This window comes from Rhopalosiphum padi, chromosome 3 (genome assembly GCF_020882245.1).
Source record: "Rhopalosiphum padi isolate XX-2018 chromosome 3, ASM2088224v1, whole genome shotgun sequence".
Lineage (NCBI taxonomy): Eukaryota > Metazoa > Arthropoda > Insecta > Hemiptera > Aphididae > Rhopalosiphum > Rhopalosiphum padi.
The window spans coordinates 60,877,116-60,894,594 of NC_083599.1; positions in this window are offsets into that span (position 1 = coordinate 60,877,116).

The following is a 17,479-nucleotide window of genomic DNA, read 5'->3' on the forward strand; positions in this document are numbered from 1 at the left end:
TTAATAGAGTAATATTATTTTATTATGCACCTAAACTAACCTTTTTTTATACTAATACATTAATCATACAATACAATTACAATAAATTACAATATATATTTTTTTTACAATACTGGAAATAATATAATATATAATATTCATGGCACGCTCGAAAAAAAGTTAATTTTTGGCACGTAACGTTCAAATAATTTGACACCCCTGATCTATATTGATCCAATTTACGAATTTTTTAAATCACTATTCACCATAATCGTCGATCTCAAAAATAGAAAAAGAGTCGTTATTGAATTAATGTTATTCATTAACTCCTCTAATGTGTCAATATATCATATTATAAATTATAAATGATATTCTGATATTCATAATATACAATTTGAGTTTACTAATACTTAAATTCCGTTAAAATAGTAGATAATTTGTATTTTACTTAGTGAATAGCAAATTCTTTATGATTTTTTTTTCATTAGCTGGTAACTATTAGTAGAAAACTATGATATAGCTATTTGTTATAGTTAATTACTTGTATTTTTGACACGACCGGTGACAATTACTTTAATTAGGCAAGAAGGGGTTTGAGGGTGTACTTACACGTGTTAGACCATCTTCCAGTATTTTATCAGATGTGCGTGTGGTTTTTGAATTTTCCTTTTGATACATCTTTGACCAAATAAATAAAAATCAATTTCAAATCAAACTATTAGATATTTATTGTTTATATGAAAGTCAAGGTGCATAAACACTAAACAGTAAACACCAGCTTTGTAACTTTTTATCTTTTATACAGTTTAAAATGGTGAGTGTGGTGAGTGTGGGTTGTGATTTTTTTGATTTTTTTATTATATTTATGGTTAAAAGCGTTTTTTAAGGGTTGTAAATAGTTATTATTTTATATTTATGCTTAAATGTCGAGTAGTAATTGATTGATCATTATTTTACCGAGAAGACAAAACGGACAAGCTATTAGTGCATATAAAAATAATTTCAAATCGATTGAATTAAATATAAATTATATTGATCAAGATTTTATACACATAGGAATAAAAATTATTGTCTTTTATTTATAATTACCTAAATATAAACTATAAAGATATTTAAATTTATGAAGTATTACAAATTACAATGTATTATTAATGATACGGCTTTATTCTATATCCAAATTTTCCCGATCTAAATAAAATATATAAAAGGAGAAATTGATCCACAGTCTACTGACTGAAAAATGAAATAAGTTAAAAATAAATAATGTTTTAAAAATTAAAATTGGACGATATTTACTAAGTGAAATATTTTCAGTTTTTGGTATTTTCAAATCCATGCAAAAATATATCTGAACGTGCTATAGACTTATATGAATAATGTAATTATACTTCTAAGAATCTTAGCCGTGACTATCTAATATGATATCAGTACATGACTAATAAGAAAATGATCTGGATAAGTCCCATATACATGGCATGCGCACGGGGGGTTCCGGGTGTGCCTGGGCACCCCCCGACATGTAACTGGGGCTCTAAAATATAAGTCCTATAGCATATATATGGATCCGTATTTTAACTAATGTTACTAGAAAAAAAAATTATATTTTTTCTAAAATATGTTGTAAAAAAATATGTTTTGGGATAAAAACAATACAACTTAAAATATTTTAAATTTGCGCGGTAAAACTTATTATGATTATAACAGCTAGATTTTATTGACTAAAAAAGTAAAAATAATAAATAAAATTTATTGCAATTATCTTGAAAATAGATTTTAGATCCAACTATCTAATGAAATATTATCTAATTTGGTACTAATAATAGTAGTAATACTACTGATTAATATGTGATATAATGTAAGTAATGTTTATTCATGCATTATAATTTATTAAAATATATACATGTCTTGTTAAGAGAGGGCCCGAATTAAGAAAAGGTCACAAAAAAATTGTAGGCACCCCCCGAAATTCAGGTTTGCGTACGCATATGCCCGTATACTTTAATTTATTGCATAACAAATAATATTACCCCTTAAAATCAGTACCTCTAAATTGACACAAATTAAAATTTCATTGAAATTGCCTACTTAAAACCCCTTAAAATGTATGCGTAAGATACGTTCAAATAATTTAAAATATCTTGGTTTTTACAAAAATAATGTTGAAACTCTATCAAATCATTCACATCAAAACAAGTTTATCATTTTATTATGGTGGCTTAGAAATTATAAGTATTGAAACTAAAAAAATGGTAAGTCGGTAACCATTCTGCCGTACAGCTAGTGTAGTGTAAACTTCATCATTAAGTGTAGGTTACTGAATGAATATGTCGAATTTGAATTTAATTACTGCAGGATACGAAATGAATCTGAGCATAGACTATTGATTACAATAACTAAGTTTATATATTTATATTATACTCTGTTAATTGTTACCTATAGTAATTTATTATACTATTAGTAATACCATAGACACTAGACATTGTACGGTATAAGCAATGGTTTAAAATTTATGAAATTCTGAAAATGTCATTATGTAAGGTGAAATATAATTAAATGCGTAAACATTTCAAGTAACCACAAACACTTTTACATAATAAATTAAATCATAGTGTATAAAAAATGATTATTTTTCAATTAAAATTATTTAATTTTTGTCAAAAACATTGCATTTATAAATATTATAAATATTTAATTATTATAATAATAATATATATGTAGAAGGAGGAACCTAGTTTGACGAATCGAATTTTTAAAGAATTATAAGTAAATTTATGGTTTTTAATCAGTTATTATTAAAGAATTTTATAGATTTGAATTGGTTATTATGGAGGTTATTATAGTTCTTTTAAAATCCTTAAAAATCCATTTAATTCGTTAAAAAACCCCATAATAACCTATTAAATCCATAAAATTCTTTAAAAATAACAATAATTTCTCAATAACTAATGATTTTCTGTGGTAAAAACATGTTTACGCAGTCTGAGTATAATTCGTTTAATTTTGACTTTAGAATAAAAATACCTATTATAAAATTGAAAGATGAGAATATATAGGTGTGGAAGACGATGCGTTTTTTTAAAAATATTTTTCTTTTTAAAGTTACAACTCATTTAGAAATGTTGAAATTGTCATTATTTCTAAACAATATATTGAGCGTTATATTCGGAATAATTAAAAAAACGCAACGTCTTGCCCATCGAAATATTCTCATCTTTCAATTTTATAATAGGTACTTTTACTCTTAAGTCAAAATTAAGCGAGTTATACTCAGACTGCGCAAACATGTTTTTGCGGTGTAAAATATAATTTGGTTCCGTCCGGTGCTGCTCCAAGCGGAACCGTGAATAAACAACGTCGTCTGCCACAACGCAACTATATTTACATATGCGGGCTCGCAATTATATATTTATTTATACTCTTGCCACGATCTGACGATCTATAGGCTATAGCGAACTATAAATAATATCGTTATCGATAAAATGTTATTTTTCGTTTACGACGTTCCATTCACAAATGTCACTAATGTTAGTGTGAATGACTGAGAACGAATATTATTATTTATATTACATAATTTCGATGACAAAATTGTGCGTCACGCGTCGTCGTTCATTGTCTTCAATTATTTTTTTAAGTTTTTGATTTTTACTTAAATTTTCTGAACATGGCTAATTAAAAAAAACCTAAAAAACAGAGGTACCTGCCAAAAAAAGGGAGGCCGAAAACTAAAGTATAAAAAATTGTGTAAAAGTACTAAGAAGTAAGTTCCGGTTTAAAAATAATAACCAATTAATTTTAAATTTTTTCAATTAAACTAGTATTTTTTATTTATTTTTAGCCTCTTAATTTTTGAGTTTTTAGTTTTAATTTGGTTTTATATGTATACAATTATTGTAGATTGAAAGTATTGATTTATTTTAATATAGTGCTCCCGAACCTAGTACTTCAATTTTGGTTACAGTTGTTTCCTGTCCTGAAAGTTCTGCTTCTGCAGAAAGGTAAAAGATTTTTTTTTAATTATAATTATATTTATATGGATGTTATAGTACTTTTGCATTTAAATTTAGGCTTTTAAATTTTGTTTTTTAATATATTTGATATTTTTTGAGTATACATTTTTCAAATAATTTTTATTTCCTGTTAAATACCTATTAATTTTTACAGTGAAAATGCTAGTGTTTCATTTACGGAGAAAATTTTGTGTGATCAGCAAATTTCAGAATATTTGGTACACCCCCAACTGCATTTTCTACTCCACTTGCTGTAAAATCACTAGATCGTAGAAATAGAAATGATTTTACTAATTTATCTTGTAGTGAAGTAGATAAAATAGAAGCTTTTGATATTCAAATTAGTAACGACGACGAGTATAATAACATGTAAGTAATTTGATACTAATAACCAGGGTTCGGGCATAATAACACCAAAATAACTAATAAGTCATAAGTACTAAAAAAGGTAGATATCGCTTTGCTGTACAGTAAGTTACTGTATGGATGTTGTAAAATTTAAATTCAATGATATATCATTGACCATTGTGGCATTATACCTATATGAAAAACGATTATAAGCAGAGTTAGATAGCTTACATTATAATAAATAATAATACTTTTAAATGATAACAAATCAGCCCCTATTATAAAAGAAAAATTGTACTACACATTTACATTCCCTTCTGTACTAGTGCCCATTTTAAAATCATTCCTACATCATCATATTTTAGTAATAACATTTTTTTTTTCTTATCAAATCGCAGTGTGATAGTTTTATTTTACATACTTACAAGTTATGAAATATAAAAAATTTGACAGATATTTGTTTTTTATGTATAAGATTTAAAAACTAATTAGTCTAAGACTTCACACTTATGACTTATCGTTATCCTTCTTGCTCAAACTTGCTTTCAGGTTAAAACACCTAATCATGTAAATATAGTTTTACGTCAAATAAATGAAATTTGTTGTAGTTTATATTGATGTAACTTGTATTGTTGTGTGTTACTATTACTGTTAGTCTAGACTCTAGGATATTTTATATCAAAAACCGTTTTAATTATTGTAAGAAAAACTTATGGACAGCCTTGTATTTTCAATTTTTAGCTATGAATACAAAAAAATTTATACATTTGGAACTAAAAAAATAATTTGCAAATATTCGTCATTTTGACGAGTTTTGTCAATATTTTAACTTCAAACGCTTATAAAAAAAATTTATCGACATTTATACAAAAAAAAAAAAAATCGAATATTTCAAATGAGTATAAATTGGCTGAAAAATAGACGAAATATTTCGAAAAAAAAATTACGTGAAGAAAAAAAAATTTTAAACAACTATTAAAAGTTACAAGTTTCTACAACTTATATTTTTTGAATAAAAATTAAAAACTAACATCAAAAATCGTTTGAGGCTAAATCGATAATTAACGAAAAAAAAAATATAAAATTCTTATTCTGGTTTGATTATTGCCCATTGCACATAGACCATAATGTGTTTTTATTTTTTTTTCATTTCATAGGACTACTGAATGTAAAAATATACATTTAGTTGGTCGAAGAATAGTAGATTTATTTTATATATTCACACAAATAAGAACGTTTCGACATGAAGATGGTTTTGATTGTAAATTTACTGATATGGAATATGTTTCGGAAAACATAAAGGTTATTTTTCTACATTTCAATTTAAGTGTAAAATGTGTTGCATTGAAATTAATATTTCGTCAGAGAAATATAAATACTGATTATTTGTCTATAAATAAAGCGGTTTTAAATGGCACTGTTGTAATTGGTAAATGCATATTTTTAAATGTTCAGGTATTTAGTACCTTCAACATATTTTACTTGTACTCAATTATTTACTGAAGGCAATGGTAGAAGACAATTGGCACAATTGGCAGAAATGCCTTGAATGTATAATACAACGTATTCAAGAATACATGAATCAATAAGTTCTAGTATCCATGATATTGCTTGGACATTAAATTAAACATTTTTCCTTAACAACCCCCAATAATAACCGATTTAAATCCATCAAATACATTAAATTTATCATTTTTCCTTAACAACCCCCAATAATAACCGATTTAAATCCATCAAATACATTACATTTAACATTTTTCCTTAACAACCCCCAATAATAACCGATTTAAATCCATCAAATACATTACATTTAACATTTTTCCTTAACAACCCCCAATAATAACCGATTTAAATCCATCAAATAAATTAAATTTAACATTTTTCAGTAACAAACTCCCTTAATAAATTATTAAAAACCAGAAATTTCATTAAAATTTATTAAAAATACCATTAATTCATCAAAAAACCCCAATAATAACCGATTTAAATCCATCAAATACATTACATTTAACATTTTTCCTTAACAACCCCCAATAATAACCGATTTAAATCCATCAAATAAATTAAATTTAACATTTTTCAGTAACAAACTCCCTTAATAAATTATTAAAAACCAGAAATTTCATTAAAATTTATTAAAAATACCATTAATTCATCAAAAAACCCCAATAATAACCGATTTAAAATCCATCAAATACATTACATTTAACATTTTTCCTTAACAACCCCCAATAATAACCGATTTAAATCCATCAATTAAATTAAATTTAACATTTTTCCTTAACAAACCCCCATAATAAATAATTAACAAACCAGAATCTTCCATAAAATTTATATAAAATACCATTAATTCATCAAAAAACCCCATACAAAACGATTTAAATCCATCACATCAATTAACTTTAACATTTTTCCTTAACAACCCCCAATAAAAACCGATTTAAATCCATCAAATAAATTAAATTTAACATTTTTCCTTAACAAACCCCCATAATAAATTATTAGCAAACCAGAAATTTCCTTAAAATTTATTAAAAATACCATTAATTCATCAAAAAACCCCATACAAAACGATTTAAATCCATCAAATCAATTAACTTTAACATTTTTCCTTAACAACCCCCAATAATAACCGATTAAAATCCATCAAATAAATTAAATTTAAAATTTTCCTTAACAAACCCCCATAATAAATTATTAAAAACCAGAAATTTCCTTAAAATTTATTAAAAATACCATTAATTCATCAAAAAACCCCATACAAAACGATTTAAATCCATGAAATAAATTAAATTTAATATTTTTCCTTAACAACCCCCAATAATAAAGATTTAAAACCATTGAATACATTAAATTTAACATTTTTCCTTAACTACCCCCAATAATAACCGATTTAAATCCATCAAATTAATTAAATTTAACATTTTTCCTTAACAACCCCCAATAATAAACGATTTAACACCATCAAATACATTAAATTTAACATTTTTCCTTACAAACCCCATAATAAATGATTATAAACCAGAAATTTCCTTAAAATGTATTAAAAAACCATTAATTCATCAAAAAACCCCATAAAAAACCGCTTTAAATCCATCAAATAAATTAAATTTAACATTTTTCCTTAACAAACCCCCATAATAAATGATTAAAAACCAGAAATTTCCTTAAAATGTATTAAAAAACCATTAATTCATCAAAAAACCCCATAAAAACCGCTTTAATTCCATCAAATAAATTAAATTTAACATTTTTCCTTAACAACCCCCAATAGTAAACGATTTAAAACCATCAAATACGTTAAATTTAACATTTTTCCTTAACAAACCCCCATAATAAATAATTAACAAACCAGAATCTTCCATAAAATTTATATAAAATACCATTAATTCATCAAAAAACCCCATACAAAACGATTTAAATCCATCAAATCAATTAACTTTAACATTTTTCCTTAACAACCCCCAATAATAACCGATTAAAATCCATCAAATAAATTAAATTTAAAATTTTCCTTAACAAACCCCCATAATAAATTATTAAAAACCAGAAATTTCCTTAAAATTTATTAAAAATACCATTAATTCATCAAAAAACCCCATACAAAACGATTTAAATCCATGAAATAAATTAAATTTAATATTTTTCCTTAACAACCCCCAATAATAAAGATTTAAAACCATTGAATACATTAAATTTAACATTTTTCCTTACAAACCCCATAATAAATGATTATAAACCAGAAATTTCCTTAAAATGTATTAAAAAACCATTAATTCATCAAAAAACCCCATAAAAACCGCTTTAAAATCCATCAAATAAATTAAATTTAACATTTTTCCTTAACAAACCCCCATAATAAATGATTAAAAACCAGAAATTTCCTTAAAATGTATTAAAAAAACCATTAATTCATCAAAAAAACCCCATAATAAATGATTTATATCCATCAAATAAATTAAATTTAACATTTTTCCTTAACAACCCCCAATAATAACCGATTTAAAACCATCAAATACATTAAACTTAACATTTTTCCATAACAAACCCCCAAAATAAATGATTAAAACAAGAAATTTCCTTAAAATGTATTAAAAAACCATTAATTCATCAAAAAAACCCCATAAAAACCGCTTTAAATACATCAAATAAATTAAATTTAACATTTTTCCTTAACAACCCCCAATAATAAACGATTTAACACCATCAAATACATTAAATTTAACATTTTTCCTTACAAACCCCCATAATAAATGATTATAAACCAGAAATTTCCTTAAAATGTATTAAAAAAACCATTAATTCATCAAAAAACCCCATAAAAACCCGCTTTAATTCCATCAAATAAATTAAATTTAACATTTTTCCTTAACAACCCCCCATAATAAATGATTAAAAACCAGAAATTTCCTTAAAATGTATTAAAAAACCATTAATTCATCAAAAAACCCCATAAAAACCGCTTTAAATCCATCAAATAAATTAAATTTAACGTTTTTTCCTTAACAACCCCCAATAAAAAACTATTTAAAACCATCAAATACATTAAATTTAACATTTTTCCTTTACAACCCCCAATAATAAAGATTTAAAACCATTGAATACATTAAATTTAACATTTTTCCTTAACTACCCCCAATAATAACCGATTTAAATCCATCAAATTAATTAAATTTAACATTTTTCCTTAACAACCCCCAATAATAAACGATTTAACACTATCAAATACATTAAATTTAACATTTTTCCTTACAAACCCTCATAATAAAAGATTATAAACCAGAAATTTTCATTAAAATGTATTAAAAAAACCATTAATTCATCAAAAAACCCCATAAAAACCGCTTTAATTCCATCAAATAAATTAAATTTAACATTTTTCCTTAACAAAACCCCATAATACATGATTATAAACCAGAAATTTCCTTAAAATGTATTAAAAAAACCATTAATTCATCAAAAACCCCATAATAATTGATTTAAATCCATCAATTATATTAAATTTAACATTTTTCCTTAACAAACCCCCATAATAAATGATTAAAACAAGAAATTTCCTTAAAATGTATTAAAAAACCATTATATCATCAAAAAACCCCATAAAAACCGCTTTAAATCCATCAAATAAATTAAATTTAACATTTTTCCTTAACAACCCCCAATAATAAACGATTTAACACCATCAAATACATTAAATTTAACATTTTTCCTTACAAACCCCCATAATAAATGATTATAAACCAGAAATTTCCTTAAAATGTATTAAAAAAACCATTAATTCATCAAAAAACCCCATAAAAAACCGCTTTAATTCCATCAAATAAATTAAATTTAACATTTTTCCTTAACAACCCCCCATAATAAATGATTAAAAACCAGAAATTTCCTTAAAATATATTAAAAAACCATTAATTCATCAAAAAACCCCATAATTACCGCTTTAAAATCCATCAAATAAATTAAATTTAACATTTTTCCTTAACAAACCCCCATAATAAATGATTAAAAACCAGAAATTTCCTTAAAATGTATTAAAAAAACCATTAATTCATCAAAAAACCCCCATAATAAATGATTTATATCCATCAAATAAATTAAATTTAACGTTTTTCCTTAACAACCCCCAATAAAAAAACTATTTAAAACCATCAAATACATTAAATTTAACATTTTTCCTTAACAAACCCCCATAATAAATGATTAAAAACCAGAAATTTCCTTAAAATGTATTAAAAAAACCTTTAATTCATCAAAAAACTTCATAATAATTGATTTATATCCATCAAATAAATTAAATTTAACATTTTTCCTTAACAACCCCCAGTAATAACCGATTTAAAAACCATCAAATACATTAAATTTAACATTTTTCCATAACAAACCCCCAAAATAAATGATTAAACACCAGAAATTTCCTTAAAATGTATTAAAAAAACCATTAATTCATCAAAAAACCCCATAATAATTGATTTTAATCTATGAAATAAATTAAATTTAACATTTTTTCCTTAACAAACCCCCATAATAAATGATTAAAACAAGAAATTTCCTTAAAATGTATTAAAAAAACCATTAATTCATCAAAAAACCCCATAAAAACCGCTTTAATTCCATCAAATAAATTAAATTTAACATTTTTCCTTAACAACCCCCCATAATAAATGATTAAAAACCAGAAATTTCCTTTAAATATATTAAAAAACCATTAATTCATCAAAAAAACCCCATAATTACCGCTTTAAATCCATCAAATAAATTAAATTTAACATTTTTCCTTAACAAAACCCCATAATAAATGATTAAAAACCAGAAATTTCCTTAAAATGTATTAAAAAAACCTTTAATTCATCAAAAAACTTCATAATAATTGATTTATATCCATCAAATAAATTAAATTTAACATTTTTCCTTAACAACCCCCAATAATAACCGATTTAAAACCATCAAATACATTAAATTTAACATTTTTCCATAACAAACCCCCAAAATAAATGATTAAACACCAGAAATTTCCTTAAAATGTATTAAAAAAACCATTAATTCATCAAAAAAACCCCATAATAATTGATTTTAATCTATGAAATAAATTAAATTTAACATTTTTCCTTAACAAACCCCCATAATAAATGATTAAAACAAGAAATTTCCTTAAAATGTATTAAAAAACCATTAATTCATCAAAAAAACCCCATAAAAACCGCTTTAAATCCATCAAATAAATTAAATTTAACATTTTTCCTTAACAACCCCCAATAATAAACGATTTAACACCATCAAATACATTAAATTTAACATTTTTCCTTACAAACCCCCATAATAAATGATTATAAACCAGAAATTTCCTTAAAATGTATTAAAAAAACCATTAATTCATTAAAAAACCCCATAAAAACCGCTTTAATTCCATCAAATAAATTAAATTTAACATTTTTCCTTAACAACCCCCCATAATAAATGATTAAACACCAGAAATTTCCTTAAAATGTATTAAAAAAATCATTAATTCATCAAAAAACCCCATAATAAATGATTTAAATCTATGAAATAAATTAAATTTAACATTTTTTCCTTAACAACCCCCCATAATAAATGATTAAAAACCAGAAAATTCCTTAAAATGTATTAAAAAACCATTAAGTCATCAAAAAACCCCATAATAAATGATTTAAATCCAACAAATTAATTAAATTTAACATTTTTCCTTAACAACCCCCAATAATAAATGATTTAACACTATCAAATACATTAAATTTAACATTTTTCCTTACAAACCCTCATAATAAAAGATTATAAACCAGAAATTTCCTTAAAATGTATTAAAAAAAACCATTAATTCATCAAAAACCCCATAATAATTGATTTAAATCCATCAATTATATTAAATTTAACATTTTTCCTTAACAAACCCCCATAATAAATGATTAAAACAAGAAATTTCCTTAAAATGTATTAAAAAAACCATTAATTCATCAAAAAACCCCATAAAAACCGCTTTAAATCCATCAAATAAATTAAATTTAACATTTTTCCTTAACAACCCCCAATAATAAACGATTTAACACCATCAAATACATTAAATTTAACATTTTTCCTTACAAACCCCCATAATAAATGATTATAAACCAGAAATTTCCTTAAAATGTATTAAAAAAACCATTAATTCATTAAAAAACCCCATAAAAAACCGCTTTAAATCCATCAAATAAATTAAATTTAACATTTTTCCTTAACAACCCCCAATAATAAACGATTTAACACCATCAAATACATTAAATTTAACATTTTTCCTTACAAACCCCCATAATAAATGATTATAAACCAGAAATTTCCTTAAAATGTATTAAAAAAACCATTAATTCATCAAAAAACCCCATAAAAACCGCTTTAATTCCATCAAATAAATTAAATTTAACATTTTTCCTTAACAACCCCCCATAATAAATGATTAAAAACCAGAAATTTCCTTAAAATATATTAAAAAACCATTAATTCATCAAAAAACCCCATAATTACCGCTTTAAATCCATCAAATAAATTAAATTTAACATTTTTCCTTAACAAACCCCCATAATAAATGATTAAAAACCAGAAATTTCCTTAAAATGTATTAAAAAACCATTAATTCATCAAAAAACCCCATAATAAATGATTTATATCCATCAAATAAATTAAATTTAACGTTTTTCCTTAACAACCCCCAATAAAAAACTATTTAAAACCATCAAATACATTAAATTTAACATTTTTCCTTAACAAACCCCCATAATAAATGATTAAAAACCAGAAATTTCCTTAAAATGTATTAAAAAAACCTTTAATTCATCAAAAAACTTCATAATAATTGATTTATATCCATCAAATAAATTAAATTTAACATTTTTCCTTAACAACCCCCAGTAATAACCGATTTAAAACCATCAAATACATTAAATTTAACATTTTTCCATAACAAACCCCCAAAATAAATGATTAAACACCAGAAATTTCCTTAAAATGTATTAAAAAAAACCATTAATTCATCAAAAAACCCCATAATAATTGATTTTAATCTATGAAATAAATTAAATTTAACATTTTTCCTTAACAAACCCCCCATAATAAATGATTTAAAACAAGAAATTTCCTTAAAATGTATTAAAAAAAACCATTAATTCATCAAAAAACCCCATAAAAACCGCTTTAATTCCATCAAATAAATTAAATTTAACATTTTTCCTTAACAAACCCCCATAATAAATGATTTAAAACAAGAAATTTCCTTAAAATGTATTAAAAAAACCATTAATTCATCAAAAAACCCCATAAAAACCGCTTTAATTCCATCAAATAAATTAAATTTAACATTTTTCCTTAACAACCCCCCATAATAAATGATTAAAAACCAGAAATTTCCTTAAAATATATTAAAAAACCATTAATTCATCAAAAAACCCCATAATTACCGCTTTAAATCCATCAAATAAATTAAATTTAACATTTTTCCTTAACAAACCCCCATAATAAATGATTAAAAACCAGAAATTTCCTTAAAATGTATTAAAAAAACCTTTAATTCATCAAAAAAACTTCATAATAATTGATTTATATCCATCAAATAAATTAAATTTAACATTTTTCCTTAACAACCCCCAATAATAACCGATTTAAAACCATCAAATACATTAAATTTAACATTTTTCCATAACAAACCCCCAAAATAAATGATTAAACACCAGAAATTTCCTTAAAATGTATTAAAAAAACCATTAATTCATCAAAAAACCCCATAATATTGATTTTAATCTATGAAATAAATTAAATTTAACATTTTTCCTTAACAAACCCCCATAATAAATGATTAAAACAAGAAATTTCCTTAAAATGTATTAAAAAACCATTAATTCATCAAAAAACCCCATAAAAACCGCTTTAAATCCATCAAATAAATTAAATTTAACATTTTTCCTTAACAACCACCAATAATAAACGATTTAACACCATCAAATACATTAAATTTAACATTTTTCCTTACAAACCCCCGATAATAAATGATTATAAACCAGAAATTTCCTTAAAATGTATTAAAAAAACCATTAATTCATTAAAAAACCCCATAAAAAACCGCTTTAATTCCATCAAATAAATTAAATTTAACATTTTTCCTTAACAACCCCCCATAATAAATGATTAAACACCAGAAATTTCTCTTAAAATGTATTAAAAAAATCATTAATTCATCAAAAAACCCCATAATAAATGATTTAAATCTATGAAATAAATTAAATTTAACATTTTTCCTTAACAACCCCCCATAATAAATGATTAAAAACCAGAAATTTCCTTAAAATGTATTAAAAAAACCATTAAGTCATCAAAAAACCCCATAATAAATGATTTTAAATCCAACAAATTAATTAAATTTAACATTTTTCCTTAACAACCCCCAATAATAAATGATTTAACACTATCAAATACATTAAATTTAACATTTTTCCTTACAAACCCTCATAATAAAAGATTATAAACCAGAAATTTCCTTAAAATGTATTAAAAAAACCATTAATTCATCAAAAACCCCATAATAATTGATTTAAATCCATCAATTATATTAAATTTAACATTTTTTCCTTAACAACCCCCAATAAAAAACTATTTAAAACCATCAAATACATTAAATTTAACATTTTTCCTTAACAAACCCCCATAATAAATGATTAAAAACCAGAAATTTCCTTAAAATGTATTAAAAAAACCTTTAATTCATCAAAAAACTTCATAATAATTGATTTATATCCATCAAATAAATTAAATTTAACATTTTTCCTTAACAACCCCCAATAATAACCGATTTAAAACCATCAAATACATTAAATTTAACATTTTTCCATAACAAACCCCCAAAATAAATGATTAAACACCAGAAATTTCCTTAAAATGTATTAAAAAAACCATTAATTCATCAAAAAACCCCATAATAAATGATTTAAATCTATGAAATAAATTAAATTTAACATTTTTCCTTAACAACCCCCCATAATAAATGATTAAACACCAGAAATTTCCTTAAAATGTATTAAAAAAATCATTAATTCATCAAAAAACCCCATAATAAATGATTTAAATCTATGAAATAAATTAAATTTAACATTTTTCCTTAACAACCCCCCATAATAAATGATTATAAACCAGAAATTTCATTAAAATCGTATTAAAAAAACCATTAATTCATCAAAAAACCCCATAAAAACCGCTTTAATTCCATCAAATAAATTAAATTTAACATTTTTCCTTAACAACCCCCAATAGTAAACGATTTAAAACCATCAAATACGTTAAATTTAACATTTTTCCTTAACAAACCCCCATAATAAATAATTAACAAACCAGAATCTTCCATAAAATTTATATAAAATACCATTAATTCATCAAAAAAACCCCATACAAAAACGATTTAAATCCATCAAATGCAATTAACTTTAACATTTTTCCTTAACAACCCCCAATAATAACCGATTAAAATCCATCAAATAAATTAAATTTAAAATTTTCCTTAACAAACCCCCATAATAAATTATTAAAAACCAGAAATTTCCTTAAAATTTATTAAAAATACCATTAATTCATCAAAAAACCCCCATACAAAACGATTTAAATCCATGAAATAAATTTTAAATTTAATATTTTTCCTTAACAACCCCCAATAATAAAGATTTAAAACCATTGAATACATTAAATTTAACATTTTTCCTTACAAACCCCATAATAAATGATTATAAACCAGAAATTTCCTTAAAATGTATTAAAAAACCATTAATTCATCAAAAAACCCCATAAAAAATGATTTATATCCATCAAATAAATTAAATTTAACATTTTTCCTTAACAACCCCCAATAATAACCGATTTAAAACCATCAAATACATTAAACTTAACATTTTTCCATAACAAACCCCCAAAATAAATGATTAAAACAAGAAATTTCCTTAAAATGTATTAAAAAACCATTAATTCATCAAAAAACCCCATAAAAACCGCTTTAAATACATCAAATAAATTAAATTTAACATTTTTCCTTAACAACCCCCAATAATAAACGATTTAACACCATCAAATACATTAAATTTAACATTTTTCCTTACAAACCCCCATAATAAATGATTATAAACCAGAAATTTCCTTAAAATGTATTAAAAAAACCATTAATTCATCAAAAAACCCCATAAAAACCGCTTTAATTCCATCAAATAAATTAAATTTAACATTTTTCCTTAACAACCCCCCCATAATAAATGATTAAAAACCAGAAATTTCCTTAAAATGTATTAAAAAACCATTAATTCATCAAAAAACCCCATAAAAACCGCTTTAAATCCATCAAATAAATTAAATTTAACGTTTTTCCTTAACAACCCCCAATAAAAAACTATTTAAAACCATCAAATACATTAAATTTAACATTTTTCCTTTACAACCCCCAATAATAAAGATTTAAAACCATTGAATACATTAAATTTAACATTTTTCCTTAACTACCCCCAATAATAACCGATTTAAATCCATCAAATTAATTAAATTTAACATTTTTCCTTAACAACCCCCAATAATAAACGATTTAACACTATCAAATACATTAAATTTAACATTTTTCCTTACAAACCCTCATAATAAAAGATTATAAACCAGAAATTTTCATTAAAATGTATTAAAAAAACCATTAATTCATCAAAAAACCCCATAAAAACCGCTTTAATTCCATCAAATAAATTAAATTTAACATTTTTCCTTAACAACCCCCAATAGTAAACGATTTAAAACCATCAAATACGTTAAATTTAACATTTTTCCTTAACAAAACCCCATAATACATGATTATAAACCAGAAATTTCCTTAAAATGTATTAAAAAAACCATTAATTCATCAAAAACCCCATAATAATTGATTTAAATCCATCAATTATATTAAATTTAACATTTTTCCTTAACAAACCCCCATAATAAATGATTAAAACAAGAAATTTCCTTAAAATGTATTAAAAAACCATTATATCATCAAAAAACCCCATAAAAACCGCTTTAAATCCATCAAATAAATTAAATTTAACATTTTTCCTTAACAACCCCCAATAATAAACGATTTAACACCATCAAATACATTAAATTTAACATTTTTCCTTACAAACCCCCATAATAAATGATTATAAACCAGAAATTTCCTTAAAATGTATTAAAAAAAACCATTAATTCATCAAAAAACCCCATAAAAACCGCTTTAATTCCATCAAATAAATTAAATTTAACATTTTTCCTTAACAACCCCCCATAATAAATGATTAAAAACCAGAAATTTCCTTAAAATATATTAAAAAACCATTAATTCATCAAAAAAACCCCATAATTACCGCTTTAAATCCATCAAATAAATTAAATTTAACATTTTTCCTTAACAAACCCCCATAATAAATGATTAAAAACCAGAAATTTCCTTAAAATGTATTAAAAAACCATTAATTCATCAAAAAACCCCATAATAAATGATTTATATCCATCAAATAAATTAAATTTAACGTTTTTCCTTAACAACCCCCAATAAAAAACTATTTAAAACCATCAAATACATTAAATTTAACATTTTTCCTTAACAAACCCCCATAATAAATGATTAAAAA